The 23,271-nt window shown below is 45.1% G+C and overlaps 1 protein-coding gene and 1 non-coding gene across 7 annotated transcripts in view; one reads left to right on the top strand and one right to left on the bottom strand.

Moving 5' to 3' along the window:
• Positions 1-23,271, top strand: part of Dennd2b (DENN domain containing 2B) — a 196,961-nt gene that overhangs the window by 52,231 nt on the left and 121,459 nt on the right. The gene's annotated exons all lie outside the window — the stretch shown is intronic.
• On the bottom strand, positions 15,988-16,092 carry LOC127192579 (U6 spliceosomal RNA). The gene has a single exon (XR_007831042.1). It is a non-coding gene; the product is annotated as a U6 spliceosomal RNA (small nuclear RNA).

The following is a 23,271-nucleotide window of genomic DNA, read 5'->3' as shown; positions in this document are numbered from 1 at the left end:
AGTGTATCTATGGCAGTCCTGAACAAGAATGGTTTTCTGTTTAAGTTGTAGCAACTTTTCTGTCTGTGGATTATCACTCCTTCACCGGCCAGATTTTTATAATTCCTATTATGTGTTTGTGGCAACTATCTCAAAGTAACCTGCAATTTCCCTGGCAATTTCTCACTCTGTTCTGATAGAAAATGTAGCACTTTTCTCCTGTCTTATATGATACTTCCATCACCAGATTCATAGCCACAGTGTAAGAGACTGCCTAAGCATCCTCTGCCAGCACGGCTCTCCTTCATGGATCCATAATTTGATTGCTGTTGTCTCTAATTTCCAAAATCAGTGTATTTCCCACAACCACTGTAATTACCTCCAGCCAAATGCCCCCTTCATTGTAACCATCATCTCCTCCCCTACTACCATATCCACTGCCTTGGTTTCTGTACCCTGGTTCATTACTATCCACCTCCACTACTGTGACCATTATAGCCTCTTCCGTTACTGTAAGCAGGACCACCACCACAGTGTCCTCTGCTCCTCCACTACTGTGACCAGGACTACCACAGTGTCCTCTGCTACTATAACCGGGACTACCACCATAACCTCCTCTGCTGCTGTAACTAAGATCTCCGTCAGAGCTTTCCCTGCTACTGTGACCACATCTTCTACCGTAGTTGCCACGATCACTGCCTCCGTGACCACTGCTGCTCCCACTGCCTTCACCACCATAGCCTCATCTTCTACTAAATTTCTTTTCCACAACCCTTAAAGTTGCCAGATACCTCCTCGACTTCTCTGTGGTTCAGCCAACTGCATCTCTTGTTTAGAAAGGGCCTTTTCTGTTTCCCAGTTCTGCCCATTAATAGTATGGTATTTCTGAACAACAATTTTATCAGTTGATTCGTGATCATCAGAAGTTACAAAAGCAATCTGACTGTGGCGACACACACTTTTAATCTCAGCGCTAGGGAGGCAGAGGCAGGCAGGTCTCTGAGTCTAAAAACAAGACAGAACACAAACCAAACCAAAATAGAACAAGTTACAAAAGCAAAATCTCGTTTGTTCCACTTAATCTTCCATAATTTAAGTTGTTTCAATTTTTTTTTTTTTTCTGAGACAGGGTCTCTCTGTGTAGCTTTGGCTGTCTTGGACTCACTTTGTAGACCAGGCTGGCCTCGAACTCACAGCGATCCGCCTGCCTCTGTCTCCGGCGTGCTGGGATTATAGGCGTGTGCCACTACACCTGGCTCTTAACATACTTTTCAAAGTAACCTCTCAAATTATATTCTTTTGTATCTTCTTTAATACCACCAACATTTTCTTCAGTGGTGGGCACCGGGCTTTACGGAATCCTCTCTAGTGATAGCTCCCTTTGGTTCCACCACACACTCATCAGCCTCGTGAGGTCAGGCACACATTGGTGCATCTACCAGGTGCATGGCTTTAATTCCAGCACTAGGGGCACAGAGGCAGGCAGGGCTATATAGAGAGACCTTGTCTTAAAAAAAAAAAAAAAAGAGCTGGACATGGTGGCTCACCCCTGGAATCCCAGCACTCAGGAGGTAGAGGCAGGCGAATCACTGTGAGTTCAAGGCCAGCCTGGTCTACTAAGTGAGTCCTTGACAGCCAAGGCTACACAGGGAAACCCTGTCTTGAAAAACCAGAGAGAGAGAGAGAGAGAGAGAGAGAGAGAGAGAGAGAGATAGCGAGATAGCACCAAACCATGGCCTTGAAATGTTTTGTTGAGGGTGAGGTCTCTCATAACCATATACTATGTAAGTGTGCTATATTTATTTCTAAAGATGTTCTCTTAAAGTATCTCCAAAGCTCAGACCTCCAGTTAAACAGTTTCTCAGCTTCTGTGGTTTCTTTAGATCACATCTCTCTCCCCCAGCTGCCAGGACTGTGTCAGGAGTCAGGCTGGGGGCTACTGGTCCCAATTTTACCTTCATTTATAGACCAGGCTTTCTTCTTCCAACTCAAGTTCAATGTGGAACCGAGAGCAAGAGTGGAAATCATATTTCTTAACATCAAAGCCCCTCCACCTCTGTCTCTGTCTTTCTCTGTTCCTGTCTCTTCTTTACTCTCCACTCTTGAGACAAGGGCTCCTATATAGTCCTACCTATGCTAGAACTCACTACCTACATCAAGCCAAACTTGAACCTTCAGCTACCCTCCTGAATGCTGTAATTATAGGTGTGAGCCTCTGTGCCCAGCTAACATCAAAGTTCTTTTATTTATTTTTTTCATTTCATTTTATTTTAATTAGTTTATTTATGCAGTGTGGTGCAGGGGTGTACTTTGAAACTCAGAGGACAAACTCAAGGAAGCAATTCCTTCCTTCTGTCCTGGAAATCCCAGGAGTTGAACTCAGGTGGTCAGGCTTTGTGACAGGCGTCTTTACCTTTGGGGCCATCTTAATGACCCATAAAGACATTTGTTTTCATTTGCTCCAGGAGTATGTGTACCTTGTTAAACAATTGGAAGTAAAAATAATTCCTCTGAGTTTTATATACAAATGTAGCCTACAAATAAACCTTCTGCAGAGCTTGAAGAAATGTGGACTGTGGATTTTACAACATGCGTTGTTTTATATGTTTACATTTAAAAAGCATAAGCATGTTGTCATGGCCTGGCAGTGGTGGCGCACACCTTTAATCCCAGAACTTGGAAGGCAGAGGCAGGTGGATCTCTATGAGTTGGAGGCTAGCCTGATCTACAGAGTGAGTTCCAGGATAACAAAACAGAAAAATATATTCATATTCTCATATTCTCTCTCTCTCTCCTCTCTCTCTCTCTCTCTCTCTCTCTCTCTCTCTCTTGTTTTTGGAGACAGAGTGTCTGTGTAATAGCCCTGGCTGTCCTGGAACTCCCTATCTCTGCCTCCCTTACTGGGATCAAAGGTGTGCCCCACATGCCTGGCTTCAAACATCTCTCAAAAGTCTTTGATAGTCAGACCAAACCCTTCTAACATTTCTAGACAGCTTTCTTTCTTTCTTTCTTTCTTTCTTTCTTTCTTTCTTTCTTTCTTTCTTTCTTTCTTTCTCCTGAAACAGGGTCTCTCTGTGTAGCCTTCACTGTCCTAGACTTGCTTTGTAGACCAGGCTGGCCTCAAACTCACAACGATCCACCTGCCTCTGCCTCCTGAGTGCCTGGCCTTCTAGACAGTTTTCACCTATTAAACTTTTAATTATATATTTGAGGCTGCTTGTCCAAAGACATCTTTTGTCAGCAGGGTAGCTCATGGATCCATGTTCCTTTTCTTGTTTGTCATACTGTGTATCATTCCTTTAATCTGTTTCTTTGATTGCAAATTTATCTCTGTAGCTGCAATGTTCCTGACTGTTTCTTTAATAGCATCTGCTTATTAATTATCTATGGATCTCATGTTTCTTCTATTTCCTTTTCATTTTCACAGTCTGTTGCATTTCCTTGAGACTTGATATCAGCTACTTTGTGAATTGGTAGTATTTATCATGTTTTTGTGAGGAAGGCATTTTATTTTAGAGATTAATTTGGCCCTTTGTTTCTAGAATAAACATCTTTTTTCTCTCACTGCTTATATATTTTTTGCTGTTTATTCATTTTTCTAATTTTACCATTTGATCTTCCTTTCATAGTTTAAGATTTTTATTTGCATTGTATTGAGATACTTTAGCAGACTTACTATGTTTAAATATATATTTATTTCTATTTTATGTGTGTGAATGTTTTCGCTTCCTTGTGTGTAAGTGGAATCAAGCCTGGTGCCTTTGGAGGCCAGAAGAAAGTGTTGGGTCCCCTGGAACTGCAGTTGTGGGTAGTTGTAAACTGTCATTATATAGGCACCGGGGGCGGAATTTATGTCCTCTACCAGAGCAAGTGTCCTTGACTGCTAACTGCTGAGCCATCTCACCAGTCACTCAGGTTCACTATAAGTGAAGAGCTAAGGAGTTAATGTTATTCCTACTATTGATGATGGTAGGGCTATTTTTTTTTTTTTTTTTAAAGATAGAGTCTTTTATTATCCCAGATTGACCTCAGACTTGCTATATAGTTTAGACTGGCCTTGAACTCCTGGTATCTCTTCTGTTATTATAGGCAGGAGCCGCCATTGATGGTGATTTTAATTAGTGGACTTCTAATTGCAATAAATTTTCCTCTCCCTATTTTGGGAAATAACTGTGCAAAGGAAGTAAAATCCTGAATCCCATTTTGTTTTTGTTAAGATTAGCTGGACGGGCTGGGGAGGTGACTCAGCAAGTAAAAATGCTTGCTATACAGTCATGAGGAACTGAGTTAAACTATCTGGCACCCATTCATTCATTCAGCATTGGGGGAGGGGGAGAGAAAAGGGAGGATCTCTAGGAGTTACTGTCTGCCAGGTTAGCTCTGGGTTCAGTGAGACACCTGTCTCAAAGGAGTTAGGGGGAGAATTATAGAGCAGGACACCCCTCCTCCTCCTCTGGTGTACACATGTAAACAAGGGTGCAAGCCCCCTATGCACACATAAGCCACACACTCACATACACATGCACATACAAACAAGTACACACACACATATATACACATCCATACACACTCTCATACATATACAAACAAGTATGTGTATATGTACACACACACACACACACACACACCATTAGCATGAAGGAAAAGCCCTCCCACAATGATTTCTTCTAAGATGCCGTTTGCTTCTGAGGAACACAGTATTTGGCTTTGCCTCTGCAGAGTTGGCTGGCTCAGGCTGCATACCCCCTTCATGTAGAACAGTGTTTAGGCAATTGTCTTGGCAACCTAAAGAGTGATTAACAAAAGTGAAACTCTTAAGGCCTATAAAGGACCCACAAAGGTTTGGATGTGAGCCTTAAAATATGTAAAAGAGGTAAGCATTTGGGAGGAGATAGCAGTCCACTAAAACTCTAAGCTCTTAGGCGTCCTGCACAGTAAGTATGTTGAGACTAACTCTCTGTGACAGGGAGACATGGAGGACATAGACCCTGCCCCAGTGCCTACAATGTAGAGCTACAGATGAAAACCAAGAGTCACAAAACACGTGAAGACCTCTTTCTATGAACACAGTGGAAATAATTATGAAGGTTATAGAAGAACTGTCTGGAAATATAAGGGTGTAAGAAGACTGCACGGAGTACAAGGGAATGGGTCTTGGCCTTTGGAGGTCAATTTTTGGAGAGCTGATGACATTTGACTTGGTAAGAGAAAGGAAAAGGTAAAGAATCTCCTGAGGCGCAAAGTGGGAAATGTTTATAAGCAGGCATTTGCTATCATCTGTAGATGCTGTCTCACTTTTAAAAGTGATAACTGTGAGCCTCAAGGAATGGTGCTCTGCCCAGGGGGCCCATTAGTCTGCTGCTGCTTGGGGCATCCAAATACACTGCCTCATGCTTGCCTTTGTCCAAGGAGAGACATAGCCTCCATGCCAACACCTTGTGGAGCACTCTCCCCCAACCTCACTAACCGGAGGTCGCCCTCACTGGGTTTTGTTTTCAGCCTTTAGGTCCTTGTATTGGTCAGCTCAGCTTAGGAACTGCCCAGCCCTCATGTCTGGTGCTCATAGAGGCCAAAGCCTGGAACTGGAGTTGCAGATGGTTGTGAGCCACCGTGTGATTGTTGAATCCTAGTTCTCTACAGGAGTAGCAAACGCTCTTAGCTGTGGAGCCATCTCTAGGCTCCTAATTTGTTTCTTTAGATGAATGATGTGGTACTCGGATTCCATTGTACCATTTGGATTCACTTAAAAGAGTAATGCTGTGGTTTATTTCAAAAGGTAAATATTTATAAATGCAATATGCTATTTTAGTCTTTAGAAAAATTTAAAAAATTATGTGAAGTAGGGTTAGGGAGGGTATATATGCTACAGCTCATGTGCAGAAGCCAGAGGACAGCTTTGTGGAGTTGGTTCTTTCCTTCTACCTTTGTATGGGTTCTGGGAATTGGACTCAGGGCACCAGGGTTTCAAGACAAACATCCTGGCTGCTGAGCCATCTCATTGCCTCAGCAATTTCTTCTTTTTTTTCTTCTCTTTCTTTCTTTTTCCTCTTTTTCCTCCCCTTCCTCCTCCTCCTCCTCCTTTTGCTGTTGTTGCTGGGGGTTGAACACATGTTAAGTATCCGCTTTACCGAGGAACACTGAATTAGATCCCCAGCCCAGAATTCTAACATCACTAATATATAAAATACCAGAAAGTACATTTCTACTACTGTTTATGATGCAGAAGTTTAAATACTAACATATGCATGTGTATATATGGGACTATATTGCATATATACATATATATTGCAAGCACATGGAGGACGGTGTATTTTGTTAAATCTTTTATGGAACATGATAAACATTTACAGAGGAGCGTGATACAGGTACTTAACTAGAGGAAAGCAAAGAATCCCCAGTATCAGGGCCAGTCATCAGAGGAGATACTGTGGGAAATGAGTTTTGAGGGTTGGTCTTAGTCATCTCAGCAAAATAAGGATGGGAGGGAATTCCTGGGAGAGGGAGCCCTATCTGAAAAAGGCCTGGAGGTCAAACAGGCAGAACACTTTGTGGGTAGTGGCATGGCAGGACCCTTGCATGGCCTGTGAAGAGGCTGGAGGTCTGCGGAGGGAGCCGTTGCCAAGGAATGGGCGTGAGAAAGTGTTAGCAGTCTGTTGAGGGTGTTTCCTTCCCAGTGGCTGTTTTCCATATTAATATTCCTTTGGGCATTATTACAAATGCAGAAATTCTTGTTTACGTACAGCTAGGGGAGGAAAATGAAGCTGGGCCTGAGTCTGTTCCTTTGCAGAGTTGTACCTAGTAGGTATGGGTGAGCTGAGCTTAGTGCTGTAGGGAAAAGGAGCTCTCTCTAGGACACATGACTGCCATTAGGAAGAGTGGCTACAATTTTGAAATCAAAATTTGGTGCTCCTGCTCCAGTAAAAGAATTAAACATTTATTTTTATTTTTATTTTTTGTGTATGAGTGTTTTGCTTGCATGTCTGTGTGCTGTGCACATGCAGTGCCTGTGGAGGCCAGAAGAGGGTGTTGGGTCCCTTAGAACTAGAGCTAGAGACAGTTGTGAGCTGCCATGTGGGTGCTAGGAATGGAACCTGGCTCCTCTGGAAGAACAGTCAGTGCTCTTAATCACTAAGTCATCATCGCTCCAGCCCCAAGACTTTTTGTCTCAATTTGCAGATTTTCTTAATGAGAAAGAACTTGACACATTGCACATATAAAACCACCTTGATTGTAAACGATTCCACTTCAGAAATTCTTTGTGGTCCCAGAACAGGTAGAATGTGTAGTTGCTTACTCTCCTGGCTTGAATTCTATGACTCTGAATTCCCCTCTTACGATGGAGAGGAGTGCTGGGAGGTCAGGTTCTTTGTGGTCCAGAGAAAACGATCGACACTTTGTTCTGTGCATTTGAACATTTGCTCAGCAGTGTGATGAGCCTGAACAGTGTTTGCTTAGAGCAGATTAAACCAGACCCTGAAGGAAACCTCAAAAGAGCTGATTCAGTATCACACAAAAGCACGGGACAGTCGCACTTTCCAGGATGACACTGTGAGCCTTGTCCTTAAAGAACCTTGAGCTACCTAGTAATTCATTGTTCCAGCTTCCCAGGGGGAAGTGGGGAGTTTATGCCACCCGGTTTATACCAGGGCGGTAGATGCTCTGGGTCTTTGTGAGAAGGAACACAAAAGGAGCTAAGGGTAGCCATAGGAATGTGACCAACATGGCCAGGTAAAGAACACTGTGCCACTTTGGTTTGTTGTGGGAAAATGTATTTGGAGGCTTTTTTGCTTCAAACCAAGGACTTTGTACATTCTACTATGAAGGCAAACATTTGAAGAACTGAGCAATAACTCCAGCTCTACCTGCCTACCTACTTTCTTTCCTTCCTTTTTTTTTTTTTTTTTGGTTTTGTACTTTCATTAATCTGATTAATTGTCTCAGAGATGTGGAGAAACTTGCCTAAGATCTGGAATTAGAGCTTTGGTTCATTTGATTCCCAAGCCCTTCCACCTGTGATAACCTCCTCCTGCAGTAAATTATGTGCAGTAAATTAGGAATTACATGATGTTTAGTTGTATTAGTTGCCTTCCAATCACTATGCCCAAAATACCTTCACAGAGGGGCTGGAGAGATGGCTTAGAGGTTAAGAGCACTGCCTGCACTTCCGAAAGTCCCGAGGTCAATTCCCAGCAACCACATGGTGGTTCACAACCATCTATCATGAGATCTGGTGCCCTCCTCTTCTGGCATGCAGGCACACATGGAGGCAGAATACTGTATAAATAATAAATAAATAAAATCTAAAAAAAAAAATACCTTCACAGAATAAGTGACCAGTGTTTCGTTTCTTTTCTTTTTCCCCCCATTTTTGAGACAGGGTTTCTCTGTATAGCCTTGGCTGTTCTGGACTCATAGGCCAGGCTGACCTTGAACTCACAGAGATCCACCTGCCTCTGCCTCCCGGAGTGCTGGGATCAAAGTTGTGCGCCACTATGCCCTTTGCACCCAGTGTTTCTTTATCTCATGGTTTCAGAGGTATTGGTCCATCCACAGTGGGAAAGTGGAACAGACTACTCAGGTTTTGGGGGCAGGAACAAAGCGGTGGAGTCTCTCTCCACCACAACAGACAAGGAAGCGAGTGTGACCACCAGAGCCCTGCTAGAATCCTTAAGGCCTACTATTATGTAGGCCTCACCTCTCAAAGGTTCTACAGCCTCTCGAAATCCAGGGGTGGGGGACACAACAGTGGAAAACATGACCCAGTGGGGATAGTGGGCCAAGAAGCTGCGCCCGTTATCTGGTGCCATTGGGGGAAAGAAAATGCTGGCCAAACGAGGAATGGAAGAGAGATATGGCAGGAGCTTTTGAGACTGTTTCTGGAGAAGAAATTTCCTAGTGGTTTGGAAGAAATGGGCCCTGAATTTACCTTCCACTAGCTATCAGGTGAAGGGTGCCACACCGAGGCTATAAGACATCATAGAACATAGCTTTTGTCTGCTTGTTTCTTATTTGGAGATTAAATACATTTCCTAGCTTTTAAGTTTTTCTAAAAATAAGCAAATTATGACTGCAAACTTGTTATCTTTGCCTCATATAAAAGAGGACTTTTCCAGACCAAACTAATAAAACACATAATTGAAGACTGCAGCTTTGCATCTTCTTTCTTCATGGAGGAGTCTGTCTCTGTGTGCTGTGCTGTGCTGTGTATGCTGTTATTTTCACTTTCATCCATTTTGGATTTATTGGATTTATTTCTCTCTTTTCCCTGGAACACCCTTTGGTCTTCATTTCTAAACTAGGTTTCAGTTGAGACCTTGGGCCTTGTTTCCATGTTTGTTGTGTCTAAGTATTGTTAGTATCTTAGCCAGAAGAATGGCTGTGCTTCTTTGTTGCCCTGAAATTTTATATTTTCTTTGATGATTTGGTAGCACTTTATTCTTGAATCTGGATTTTTAAATTGCTGCCCCCTTTCAAAAACAATGACTTAGCATGTCCTCAGGTTAGCATCTCAGTTTTTTTTTTTTCTAGCCACCCACCCCTCTGCTGGTCTGCGCAGTGGTCTTCTTTCCCACTTCCCTGTGTGCTCTGCCTACTCCTCTCCCACAGCCTTCCAGTCTTCTTTCTGTCATAGGTCACAGAGGGAATATTTAGTTAGTCTTTGCCAAACATTCTGGCTGTGCTATTTTCCTTAAAGTGACTTGCAGATAAATTGTTTTGCTTCTTGGTCTCCATGCTGTAGTGCAGATGTTTGTCCCGTAACAGAGGTGTTGTGGTCAGTTGGGAGGACTGATGCACCGTGTTTAGAGAATTGCATTTTGATCTCTGCTGCATTACTAATGTGTGATTTGATTTGTACAGAGCTTTCTGAGCTTCAATTTCCTTTTGTCAGAAGTGTCCTTACTTCATGATAGAGAAGATGAGACTTGCTGAGTGTGAGATGGGAACCCAGAGAGTAAGCCCGGGCAATCAAGGGGTGTGTCTAGACAGAGAGCCATTGCTGCGAGCACAGCTCCTCCTTAATAGAACCGAAAGGTAGCTCAAAGGACCCTGGGGAAGACAAAGCTGGCCTAGGTAGCCATCTGGGAAAAGTAGGAAGGGTAATAAAATGATGGCCGTTGTCTGACAAAGCTCGTCTGGAGATGACTGCTTTGTCTGCCCCTGGGTTGCACTAGGGCATGCATCGGTTTGCTGTTTACCTAGAGGCATGGGAAGCTTGTCCTTCTTGGTATCCAGTCCCAGACTTCCTCCCTCCACCTTCCACCTCCTTCACAGATTCAACCTGGACTTTCATCTGGCTTTGATTTCCCCATCATGTGGTGATTAGTCCTTGAAAGTTGGAGTTTCAGGAAACCCTAAATGTTTGATAACAAATGTTTCCTCATGGCTCCTTCTGTCCTGTGTGTACATGGCTGTGTTCCAAATCTTAGGATTTGGAGGAGGCAGCATTTAGTTCTAGCAAGGAGAGGCAGAGTGTTGGGGGATCCTGTTACCCTGAGCTATGAAATAAGAGTAGACTACAGAGCTGAGAGATGCCTCATAAGAACACCAAGGGGCTTTTGAAGAAGAGGTGGACGCTTGAGCTTCTGCTTGCACAGGCCTCAGCTTTCCTTCCCCACACACTTGATACCGGAGCTGTTGACAAGAGCAGGTCCCTGCTGCTGCTTCCTCTTATCCCCTTCTGAAACGCTGTGGGATTTTGTCAGGTTTTGCCTCATTTAGACCCCTTTTCTTTTTCCCTTTAAAGATTTGCCTCAGTTTCCACCATTGCAGACTGAGCTGGACCCAGTGGGCTAAGGGACGCCACCCTCTGGGTGTTACTGAAGAGGCCGAGGCTGCATACTCACCATTCCTGCTCATGGCCCAGAGGCTCTTAAACTGTTGAAACCTGCTAGAAGAAGCCAGAGAACTCCAGAACAGTTCTGGAAAGAAGAGTTACCTACTGGACTCTGCATACTTTCCAGCAGGCCCTCTGTTATTCTACAGTCTTTATCTATCTTTTTCTCCCTAGGACAGTCACCACAGTGCTTCTCAAACTATATTATGTACGGTCGTATTCTATAAGCCCCGATTCCATCCTGACCCTACCTCACCCATGAGGGTGCTTCTGATGGACTGGAACTGTTAGGACTAGGGGACACTGATCCCATTCTTTAGGGAGTGAGCACTGTTATTTAGCGAGCCCTAGGAGACTAGGAGGTGAATGCTAATGTGACTTCTGTAGATGTGTTCAGTGTGGACACTGACAACATCTGGTTGAAATAATGGTTTATTTGGGGTTTGGTAAAAGGCTGTGAGCCCATCTGACACGTGGCACTTTGCCCCCATCCCATTGGATCTTAAGTTATTCTAAGCGGATGACCCAGCTGGTAATTGTTATGTAATACCAAGTGTTCCTCGTGGCCAGTCCTGTTGTGGGTGCCTGTGAACCTGCTAATTCAGCAGTCACAAGTAATTCAATATTTATTTTTCAAATACTACTCACAGTTTTTTTTGGGGGGGGGTGTATGCGGATGGGTGTTTTGCCTATATGTATGTCTGTGCACAGTGTATGTGCCTGTTTCCCTCAGAGGTCAGAAGAGGGTATCAGATCCCCTGGGACTGAAATTATAGATGGTTGTGAACTACCATGTACATGCTGGGAGTTGAACCCAGGTCCTCTGGAAAAGCACCCTATTTATGTGGTTTCTTTTTGTTTTTTTGTTTTAAAAATTTTCCTAGACAGAGGTTTTTCTGTGTTATCTTGGCTACTGTCCTGGACTGGCTTTGTAGACCAGGCTGGCCTCAAACTCAATGGGATCTACCTGCCTCTTCCTCCCAAGTGCTGAGATTAAAGACATGTGCCACCACGCGCAGCTCTATTTATGTTATCTTTAGTCCTGCTCTTTCCTTTGATTTCACCTGTTTTGCTTAGTTGCTTCAGGAAAGGCCTTCCCTGTCTATTCCTCTTTGATTATGATTATTCTAATCCTTTGATAAGCTTCATACCAGGAGCACTTCCAAAAAGAAAGACACATGGGAATGGAATTAGACAGTGTAGAGCCATAAAGAATGAAATTATGCCATTTGCTGGAAAATGAATACAACTAGAGATTGTCATAGAAAGTGAACTAAGGCCAAACATAGAAAGCAAATACTGCACTCTTTCTTTCTTTCTTTCTTTCTTTCTTTCTTTCTTTCTTTCTTTCTAATATTTTATTGTGCATTGATGTTTTGCCTTCATGTATGTGTGTGAGGGTGTCAGAAGCTCTGGAACTGGAATTACAGCCAAGTGTGAGCTGCCATGTGGGTGTTGGGAAGTGAACCCAGGTCCTCTGGAAGAGTGGCCAGTGTTCTAACTGCTGACTTATATCTCCAGCCCCATATGTTTTCTTTTTCTTTCTTTCTTTCTTTCTTTCTTTCTTTCTTTCTTTCTTTTTTTTCAAGGACAGGGTCTCTCTGTGTAGCCTTGGCTGTCCTAGACTTGCTTTGTAGATCAGGCTGGCCTCAAAGTCACAGCGATCCGCCTGCCTCTGCCTCCTGAATGCTGGGATTAAAGGTGTGCGCCACCACGCCCAGCTTCCTACACGGTTTCTTTCATTTGTGGATCCTATGTATTTTTTATACATACACAAACCTTTTATGTATAACATAGAAGTAGAAAAATTACTTGGGTGAAAAGGAGACTAGGTGGGGGAAAGGGAAGAGGAAGAACTGGGAAGGTAGGGGGTGAATATGGTCAAATGTATCATATACTTGAAAGAAATGGACTCTCTGAGACCCAAAGCTGTGCACAGTGAATCTATATGTGTATCTGTATATCCGTATGAATGAACAACAGGTAAGCTTCACTTGTGAAATCTCAATATGGCCACCAAGAGCAGCCCAGTGACACCGTCAGTTGACATGCCAGTGTGGATGGGGGAAATCTCATGAGGTCCTATCCCTAGATGAAGAGCTGCACACAATCAGTGACTTCAAGGACAAGCCCCTGCCTGATAGGTTATCCAGTCCCAAGTGGTCAGCCCTAAACACCGTTATAGACAAGCAATAGTAAGTAGACTCAGCAAGCTGTATTGATTTTTATGCGAGAACATAATAGAGGTTAGAAATATGAGGAGTGGTGGGGGGACACAGGAGGAGTTGGGGGGGGATTGCTTGATTAAATATGTGGAATGAGCTAATTGGCACAAAGCTATAATATATAAATGCAGGTTTATTGGAAGAGTCAGAGGAGGGGGAGCTGAAGGGAGAGTGCTTGGCTCTGTGGCGGGGGGCGGGGGGCGTGGGGAAGGGAAGGAGAGAGGGTAGAGACATATGGGGAAAAAAAGGGCCCTGGAAACAAAAGGTCTGTTTTTATATATAGTGAGTCTCTGGGAGAGGGGAAGCCCCACCCCTAGGTAGAGGGCAGGCCATGCCAGCCACGCCCTGGAGCAGGACCTAACAACTCAGCCTTTTGTTGGTAGTAAATGCATAACAGGCCAGAAATCTGGTCTTTTGACTGCTTCAGGCTGACTGTAGGGCGGCAACCCCCAAGTCTGGGAAGAGCAGGCTGTTGTATTTGCTGTTCGGGATCTGTGAGATCATCTGTGGCTAAGAAACTGCAGGTCCAGCTGATGCAGTCTGTGATGCAGTCTGTGAGGTGTAGGCTGGAGCACCCGCGACCTGGATGCAGCACCTGGCAGGATGCTGGGACATACATATGTTAGTGGCAAAAGATAAAGTTAAGTTTACATTTGAAACTTTTAGGCCCATGGTCTTGGTCGTTGCGGGAGAGGAGTCCCAAAACTGAGGAGTTAGGGAGGAATCCCACCCTCTGAAATAGGAAGTACTTATCTGGACTATTCCCTGTGGATTCCAGTGATCTCCTGAAGCTTACATGAACCTTTTTTTTTTTTTTTAAGATTTTTTTTTTTTAATTTTGGTGGGCAGTGGTGGCAGACACTTTTAATCCCAGCACTTGGGAGACAGAGGCAGGTGGATCACTGTGAGTTCGAGGTCAGCCTGGTCTACAAAGCGAGTCCAGGATAGCCAAGGCTACACAGAGAAACCCTGTCAGGGGGGGGGGATTTATTTATTTATAGGATATACGGCATTCTGCCTACATATATGTCTGTACACCAAAAGAGAGCATCAGATCTCGTTACAGATGGTCATGAGCCACCATGTGGATGCTGGGAATTAAACTCAGGACCTCTGGAAGAGCTGTCAGCGCTCTTAACCACTGAGCCATCTCTCCAGCCCCCTTACATGAATCTTTTTAAGTTAGACAATTTAAGATCTGATTTATGTAAAGCTCTGAACAGTCTAAATACAACAGTGGCATAGTGGAGGAGGAGTTTTTATGTACCTTTACCAGCCTTAAAGCACCTTCTCACCCTCAGACACTCTTAGATCCTCAGACCTTACAGAAACTGCACACTTTTCTGAGAAGGCAGCTGAAGCCTTGGTTTTTGTTAAACTGATCTTCAAACCCATCAGAGACCTGAGAAAGATAAATTACTGCTGGGAGTATAATCCAAGCGGCCTCTGTATTGGTTAATGTGACAGAGGCTTATGCATTATCCAGGCGGCCTACCCTGTAGGCTCCCGTAGGGTCAGTGGTCTTAGGGCAGCATCGCAGCATCAGTCCTGGCCCAGCAAACCTGAGAGATCTTTCTATGGCAGAGGACTTTGGGAGAATGACCAACCTTATTTTGTCTCTGCAAAACAGGGCAGTCAACTCTCCAGGTGTCCACAGCGCAGGCAGGGCCTCTGCCGTGGGCCAGTTGGGGCAGATTTGCCCAGTATCACAATCCAGGTGGAGTCAGCTCTCACTGCACCCAGGTCTTCTAGGTCACTGCACCAGATGAACTAATTGGTGACAAAGTTATAATATATAACTGTAGGTTTATTAGAAGCAGCACAGGAGGGGGAGGAGACAGGGAGCACATGCTGGTGGGGGTGGGCAGGGAAGGAGAGAGGGTAGAGAGGTGGGGAAAAAAGAGAGTCTATTCCTAGCACGTGGCAATTCTCCTTTCTCTTCCTCCTAAGATTCTGTCTGCCCAAAGCCCCCAACCCTTCCCTCCAACCTTCACTCCGCCCTTCTTCTGCCTTGCCCAGGTATATTTATTCAGCCAATCAGGGAGACAAGGCTCAGGGCAATAACACGATGTCACAAGCCAGCAATTAGCATCAGAATACATCAGACCAATCTCCAACAGAAATGATATAAATACAGTTCTCTTATGTGAAGTTCTTAAAAACATTAAATTAAAAAGAAACTTAAAATTAGACAGTGCTGGGCAGGAGAGATTGATTGGCAGCTAATGTTGTGTTTTCAGATGACTGGAGTTTTGTTCCCAGAACCCATGTTGGATGGCTCCAGCTCCAGTGAGTGGATCCAATGCCTTTGACCTCTGAGGACACCTGCGCTGATGTGCACGTACATACATAACAGTAAAAAATAAATCTTAAAAAAAATTTAAATGAAAGCCATGCGAGGTGTACACTTCTGTAATCCGAAGACCAGCCTGGTCTACAAAGTGAGTCCAGGACAGCCAAGGCTACACAGAGAGACCCTGTCTCAAAAATCCTAAGTGGACGTGAGATGAGGGGTGGCATACGTTTTCAATCCCAGCACTCAGGAGGCAGAGGCAGGGGGATCTCTGTGAGTTCAAAGACAGCCAGGGCTACACAGAGAAACTTTTGTCTCGAAAAACAAAAACTTACATGGTAGCCAGATGTGGTGGTACACACCTGTAATCCTAGCACTTGGGAGGCAGAAGCAGACACTATGTCTCAAAATTTTTTTTCTATTACATGGTATGAAGTATTAATGCATTAGTGATGCCCTGGGAAATACCCTTGAAAAATACCTATCTTGTGTATTTAATTTTTTATTTTTAAATTAAGTTAAATTTTTTTGAGTCTCATGTTAGTCTCTAATTTGGTATATAGCTGAAGCTGACCTTGAACTTTTTATCCTCTTACTTCTATCTTCTGAGTGCTGGATTATAGGCATGTACCATCATGCTTGGCTCCTTTTTTTTTTTAATAATGGAATGCCTCATGAATTTGCTGACATCCATATGCAGGGACATGCTGTTCTTCTTTATATCTTTCTAGATTTATTATCTGTGCTGCAGTAGCAAGCACCCAGTTCTATCTTTTTTTTTAAAGATTTATTTATTACGTATACAATGTTGTGTCTGCATGTACACCTGCACACCAGAAGAGAGCACCAGACCTCATTATAGATGGTTGTGAAGTACCATGTAGTTGCTGGGAAGTGAACTCAGGACCTCTGAAGGAACAGCCAGTGCTCTTAACCTCTGAGCCATCTCTCCAGCCCCTCAGCTCTATCTTTTAATTAACCTGTCCTTCCTGAACTAATCTGTGAGATCTGTAAGCACTATGTAATTCTATGTCTTTCTAAATAAGATGTATTTATTATTTATACAGTATTCTGCTCACATGTGTATCTGCATGCCAGAAGAGGACACCAGATCTCATTGTAGATGGTGGTGAGCCACCATGTGGTTGCTGGGAATTGAACTCAGGACGTTTGGAAGAACAAAGAGTGCTCTTAACCTCTGAGCCATCTTTCCAGCCCTGTAATTTTTATCTTCTTGCTAGCACTCAAGAGGCAGAGGCAGGTGGATCACTGTAGTTCGAGACCAGCCTGGTCTACAAAGTGAGTCCAGGACAGTCAAGGCTACACAGAGAAACCCTGTCTTGGAAAGAAAAAAAAAGAAAGAAAGAAAGAAAGAAATCAAGTTTCAGCCATATTTCTCAGTAATGAGTTTATCTGAGCATTCAAACGTCATGTCGAACGTGTATGTTGTCATTTATAAAAGCAACTGACTGGCTCTCTTGACTCCTATTGTTGAGAGAGGAAGAAAAGTACTTCCAAAGGATTCTAAGAGCAAGATAAGGGAAGTTCGACTCTCCTCTGAGCCGCAGTCTCCACGCTAGCCATGATGGAGTTAGCTATGTGCAGCTTTCCTGAGCTTTTCCTTCTCTCCCTGTGTGTCTTGTCGGGACAAGCTATAGCTGAGAACTCCTCTTTGAATACTGTGATCTGACTATGGTAGGGTCCTATTCTTCAGACGGGACTAGTGGAAAGAATGGACTTATCCCTTCTTTCTTCTAGACAGGGTTTCTCTGTGTAGCCTTGATTATCCTGGACTCACTTTGTAGACCAGGCTGGCCTCCAACTCCCAGAGATCCGCCTGCCTCTACCTGCGAGTGCTCGGATCACAGGCGTGCGCCGCCACACCCAGCTTCTCTCTTCTGTTTTTGACTAGGAGATAATCAGTGCTTTACATGCAAAGCTCCCAGCCTGAAGTTCCATGTGTTGTTTACATAGTATACATGCTACTCACTTTGGTGGAGATGTCCTGTGTTACCTGCAGCATCTCCTTGTGGGATGCAAATTCAGGAAAAGAGACGACTACTGAATAGATTCCAAACTATACTGGGCTCCAGGTGACTGACGTTTGTGGTTTGTCCAGATGTTCCTGTCTGGTGATTGGTCTGTGTTCGCCTGTTGTTCCAGAGAAGTGCAGCATGGCTGTGTTTTTGTTTTTTGTTTTTTTTAAATCTCTCCTGTACTTCCTTCTGGGCGGCCCAGGATGTTCTTTTTTAATTCTTCTGTAACTTTGTCTCTTTGAGGAAAAGCAGCATTTATTTTGGCCCAGGGCTGTGAGTAAAGTCTGTGGACAGAGGCCAGGGTGAAGCTAACTTCTTAGTCACAGGCCCTTCAGTCAGAAGGCTCCATTGGCAAGAGGCAGTCAGAGACTGCAGTAGCCAATGGCAGATCTTTATTGTGCAATTGTGAGGTGAAGATGGGTAAAATCCCAGGGCCAGGAAGGCAGACATGTGTCAGCCAGAGAGATGACATCAGCTCGTTTGCTTGTGCTACAGGAAGGGGAGATTCCAGGTGCTTAGCCACTTTCCTACATGTGGGGTGTCTGGAGCCACCCCTGGTTCTGCCAGCAGTCAAGGCCTTTGTCTGGAGAAAGCTTTGTCTAATTCTTGCCTTCTGTTTTCTCTGTGGGACCTGAAGTGGAAACTTTGATGGTGAATACAAACCTCTGAGAACTGAGCAGACTGCTGTGACCTTGTGCGCTTTGGCAGTGATGCTGAGAATTGCCTAAGGTTTGCAAACCTTGTGAACATGAGTATCTTACACGAAGTGCCGAGGGGAAGTACGGAAAGGGAAGTGCTGTCTGGAGTCTGTATTAGGAATTGCCTTTTTCCAGGAAAGGAGGACAGTCTTAGATTTGATTCTTCTGTTTGTTTTGTTTTGTTTTTTTTAATTCTCTGGTGGGTAGAGGAGTGGGGGAAGCATGCGTATTAGGGAGGGTGCTGGGCACCTGTATGCACAGGTGTTTGTTGAGGTCAGAGGTTGGCATTTGGTATCTTCCTCAGTTGCTTACAACTTAATTTGTTGCTTTGTTTTGTTTTTCGAGACAGGGTTTCTCTGTGTAGCCTTGGCTGACCTGGACTCACTTTGTAGACCAGGCTGGCCTCAAACTCACAGTGATCTGCCTGCCTCTGCCGCCCTGAGTGCTGGGATTAAAGGCATGCGCCTTTTGATTTTTTTTTTTTTTTTTCACTTGTTGATTTAAAAAAAATTTTTTTTTATTAATTTATTCTTGTTACATCTCAATGTTTATCCCATTCCTTGTATCCTCCCATTCTTCCCTCCCTCCCATTTTCCCATTATTCCCCTCCCCTATGACTGTTCCTGAGGGGGATTACCTCCCCCTGTATATGCTCATAGGGTATCAAGTCTCTTCTTGGCTCCTTTTGATTTTTTCAGGCAAGGTCTCATTGACCCTGGAGTGCATGATTTGGCTAGACCAACCAGTGAGTTCCTAGGATCCTCCTATTTCTGCCTCCTAGCCCTGGGATCATAGCCATGTGCTTCTGTGCCCTGCTTTTTACATGGGTACTGGGTATCTGAACTTGGGTCCTGGTTTAAATCATTTATAAACTAATTTCATTCAGTAGCTTATTGTAGATATTTAGCCCAGAAGAGGAAGGCATACCTAATGACTTCCTTCCTGTGTTGTGCACTTGCCTTCATGCTTATCTTCCAGCAGAGCTTCTTAGGACCGTCCTCTGGGCGCTGAATTGGAAAAGCATGTGTACAGGCTTCTAGGAACTGTAAGTGTGGACTCTAGGGAAGCTTACAGCTAGCAGTAGGGGGCTGCAGGAGCCAACCAAGAGGCTAGAATAGAGTCAGAGTCAGCAAAGCCCAACTACTTAGCTTTGGTCAGATTTGGGATCTTTTTCTGGTTCCACCTGTTTCCCTGTAGATGTTAAAAAAAGAAGCCTGGGGCCGGGCTGTGGTGGTGCACACCTTCAATTCCAGCACTCGGGAGGCAGAGGCAGGCGGATCGCTGCGATTTCGAGGCCAGCTTGGTCTACAAAGAGAGTCCAGGATATCCAAGGCTACACAGAGAAACACTATCTCGAGAAACAAAACAAAGAACCCAAAAAAACAAAAACAAAAAAAAGCAATAGAAAAGAATTCTGATGCACAGAAAGCAGATGATACTAGGACTTACTCCAGGAACTTCCAACCTCTGGTTTATATGTGCTTCTCTGAGTAGCTATGGGTTTCTGTAAGACTCTGTGGCCAGCCACTGCTCTCTCAAAAGCATTTTGGGGAGAAACTCAGGTGTATTCTGTCTGGGTGTCTTTTTTTTCTTCTTCTTCTTTTGGTCTTTCACATTTGAGGACCTGTCCATCTCAGCCTCTGAGGTACCAAAGTGCATATTCTAAGCCTAGTGCCTCTACTTCTGGTCCTGGGAGACTGGGTGAGCTTTTGCTTTCCTTCTTAGTCAGGTACTTCTTGGAAGCCACCTGCATTCCTCTCTGCCCAGCTCAGCCTCTAGACTGTGTGGGTCCAGTTGCTTCCTGCTTCTGTGATGTGGAATGTTAAAACAGATCTGTGGAGACTAACTACTGAAAGTGACCAGAGCTGTTGAAGGTGGAATGGCCTTTTCTTGGAATTCTGGGAGCTGTCTTCTGGGGGTTAGAGTGTTGAGTACTGGGGCTGTCTTCTGGGGCTTAGAGTGTTGAGTACTGGGGCTGTCTTCTGGGGGTTAGAGTGTTGAGTATTGAGGCTGTCTTCTGGGGCTTAGAGTGTTGAGTACTGGGGCTGTCTTCTGGGGCTTAGAGTGTTGAGTACTGGAGCTGTCTTCTGGGGGTTAGAGTGTTGAGTACTGGAGCTGTCTTCTGGGTTAGAGTGTTGAGTACTGGGGCTGTCTTCTGGGGCTTAGAGTGTTGAGTACTGGGACTGTCTTCTGGGTTAGAGTGTTGAGTACTGGGGCTGTCTTCTGGGGTTAGAGTGTTGAGTACTGGAGCTGTCTTCTGGGCTTAGAGTGTTGAGTACTGGGGCTGTCTTCTGGGGGTTAGAGTGTTGAGTACTGGGGCTGTCTTCTGGGGTTAGAGTGTTGAGTACTGGAGCTGTCTTCTGGGGGTTAGAGTGTTGAGTACTGGGGCTGTCTTCTGGGGTTAGAGTGTTGAGTACTGGGGCTGTCTTCTGGGGGTTAGAGTGTTGAGTACTGGAGCTGTCTTCTGGGGGTAGAGTGTTGAGTACTGGGGCTGTCTTCTGGGGCTTAGAGTGTTGAGTACTGGGGCTGTCTTCTGGGTTAGAGTGTTGAGTACTAGAGCTGTCTTCTGGGGGTTAGAGTGTTGAGTATTGGGGCTGTCTTCTGGGGTTAGAGTGTTGAGTACTGGGGCTGTCTTCTGGGGGTTAGAGTGTTGAGTACTGGGGCTGTCTTCTGGGGCTTAGAGTGTTGAGTACTGGGGCTGTCTTCTGGGGCTTAGAGTGTTGAGTACTGGGGCTGTCTTCTGGGTTAGAGTGTTGAGTACTGGAGCTGTCTTCTGGGGGTTAGAGTGTTGAGTATTGGGGCTGTCTTCTGGGGTTAGAGTGTTGAGTACTGGGGCTGTCTTCTGGGGGTTAGAGTGTTGAGTACTGGAGCTGTCTTCTGGGGGTTAGAGTGTTGAGTACTGGGGCTGTCTTCTGGGGCTTAGAGTGTTGATTATTGAGGCTGTCTCCTGGGGGTTAGAGTGTTGAGTACTGGGGCTGTCTTCTGGGCGTTAGAGTGTTGAGTACTGGGGCTGTCTTCTGGGTTAGAGTGTTGAGTACTGGGACTGTCTTCTGGGGGTTAGAGTGTTGAGTATTGGGGCTGTCTTCTGGGGTTAGAGTGTTGAGTACTGGGGCTGTCTTCTGGGGTTAGAGTGTTGAGTACTGGGGCTGTCTTCTGGGGGTTAGAGTGTTGAGTACTGGAGTTGTCTTCTGGGGGTTAGAGTGTTGAGTATTGGGGCTGTCTTCTGGGGGTTAGAGTGTTGAGTACTGGAGCTGTCTTCTGGGTTAGAGTGTTGAGTATTGGGGCTGTCTTCTGGGGGTTAGAGTGTTGAGTACTGGGGCTGTCTTCTGGGTTAGAGTGTTGAGTACTGGGGCTGTCTTCTGGGGGTTAGAGTGTTGAGTACTGGGGCTGTCTTCTGGGGCTTAGAGTGTTGAGTACTGGGACTGTCTTCTGGGTTAGAGTGTTGAGTACTGGGGCTGTCTTCTGGGGTTAGAGTGTTGAGTACTGGAGCTGTCTTCTGGGGCTTAGAGTGTTGAGTACTGGGGCTGTCTTCTGGGGGTTAGAGTGTTGAGTACTGGGGCTGTCTTCTGGGGGTTAGAGTGTTGAGTACTGGAGCTGTCTTCTGGGGCTTAGAGTGTTGAGTACTGGGGCTATCTTCTGGGGGTTAGAGTGTTGAGTACTGGGGCTGTCTTCTGGGTTAGAGTGTTGAGTACTGGGGCTGTCTTCTGGGGGTTAGAGTGTTGAGTACTGGGGCTGTCTTCTGGGGCTTAGAGTGTTGAGTATTGGGGCTGTCTTCTGGGGCTTAGAGTGTTGAGTACTGGGGCTGTCTTCTGGGGCTTAGAGTGTTGAGTACTGGGGCTGTCTTCTGGGGGTTAGAGTGTTGAGTATTGGGGCTGTCTTCTGGGGGTTAGAGTGTTGAGTATTAGGGCTGTCTTCTGGGGGTTAGAGTGTTGAGTATTGGGGCTGTCTTCTGGGGGTTAGAGTGTTGAGTATTGGGGCTGTCTTCTGGGGGTTAGAGTGTTGAGTATTAGGGCTGTCTTCTGGGGGTTAGAGTGTTGAGTTGGGCCTGTCTTCTGGGGGTTAGAATGTTGAGTACTGGGGCTGTCTTCTGGGGGTTAGAGTGTTGAGTATTTGGGCTGTCTTCTGGGGGTTAGAGTGTTGAGTATTGGGGCTGTCTTCTGGGTGTTAGAGTGTTGAGTATTGGGGCTGTCTTCTGGGGGTTAGAGTGTTGAGTATTGGGCTGTCTTCTGGGGTTAGAGTGTTGAGTATTAGGGCTGTCTTCTGGGGCTTAGAGTGTTGAGTACTGGGGCTGTCTTCTGGGGGTTAGAGTGTTGAGTATTGGGGCTGTCTTCTGGGGTTAGAGTGTTGAGTATTAGGGCTGTCTTCTGGGTTAGAGTGTTGAGTATTGGGGCTGTCTTCTGGGGGTTAGAGTGTTGAGTTGGGCCTGTCTTCTGGGGGTTAGAATGTTGAGTACTGGGGCTGTCTTCTGGGGGTTAGAGTGTTGAGTATTGGGGCTGTCTTCTGGGGGTTAGAGTGTTGAGTTGGGCCTGTCTTCTGGGGGTTAGAGTGTTGAGTATTGGGGCTGTCTTCTGGGGGTTAGAGTGTTGAGTATTGGGGCTGTCTTCTGGGCGTTAGAGTGTTGAGTATTGGGGCTATCTTCTGGAGGTTAGAGTGTTGAGTATTGACTCACTGATCATCCTGCTTTAACGTCTGAGTGCTGGCGTTAGAAGAGTGTGCCACCATATTGGGGCTCAATAATAATTCTTTCTAAGACATTCCCAATTGCCTTCCTTTCTTCCAGTCATTCTGAAAGGAATGGGGTGGGGAGCAAAGCCACGTTCCAGTGATCGTTTTTGGACTTAAGATGGGACTGCAGATAGAATTTATGAGTGAGGAGCTGAGACACATGGATGAGGCTGTCTCTGGCTCTCACATAACTGGTGTTCTGTCAGTCTATGTTGCCACTCTGAAAAGTTTCTATAAGTATCCCCTTCCCTGCAGGAAGGTGCCGCTTTTTTTTACCTGGTTTCAAAATCTTTGGAGGGCAGCAGCATTTGCCCCTGTAAAGTAGGAGGGCCCAAGAAGACATGAAAAACATGAGCTGGCTGTGGAGAGTGGGGAAGTGAGAATGTGTCACGAGTGAACTGAGGCCAGAAGCAGTGGGGAAGTGGGCTTGTGAATGCTTGCTTGTGCTTCGGGTTTGATTGCCAGGACTGACTTCCTCTGG

The sequence above is a fragment of the Acomys russatus genome, chromosome 7, assembly GCF_903995435.1.
Source record: "Acomys russatus chromosome 7, mAcoRus1.1, whole genome shotgun sequence".
Lineage (NCBI taxonomy): Eukaryota > Metazoa > Chordata > Mammalia > Rodentia > Muridae > Acomys > Acomys russatus.
Note: the sequence above shows the minus strand (reverse complement) of the source record. Positions and strands in the feature narration are given on the sequence as shown.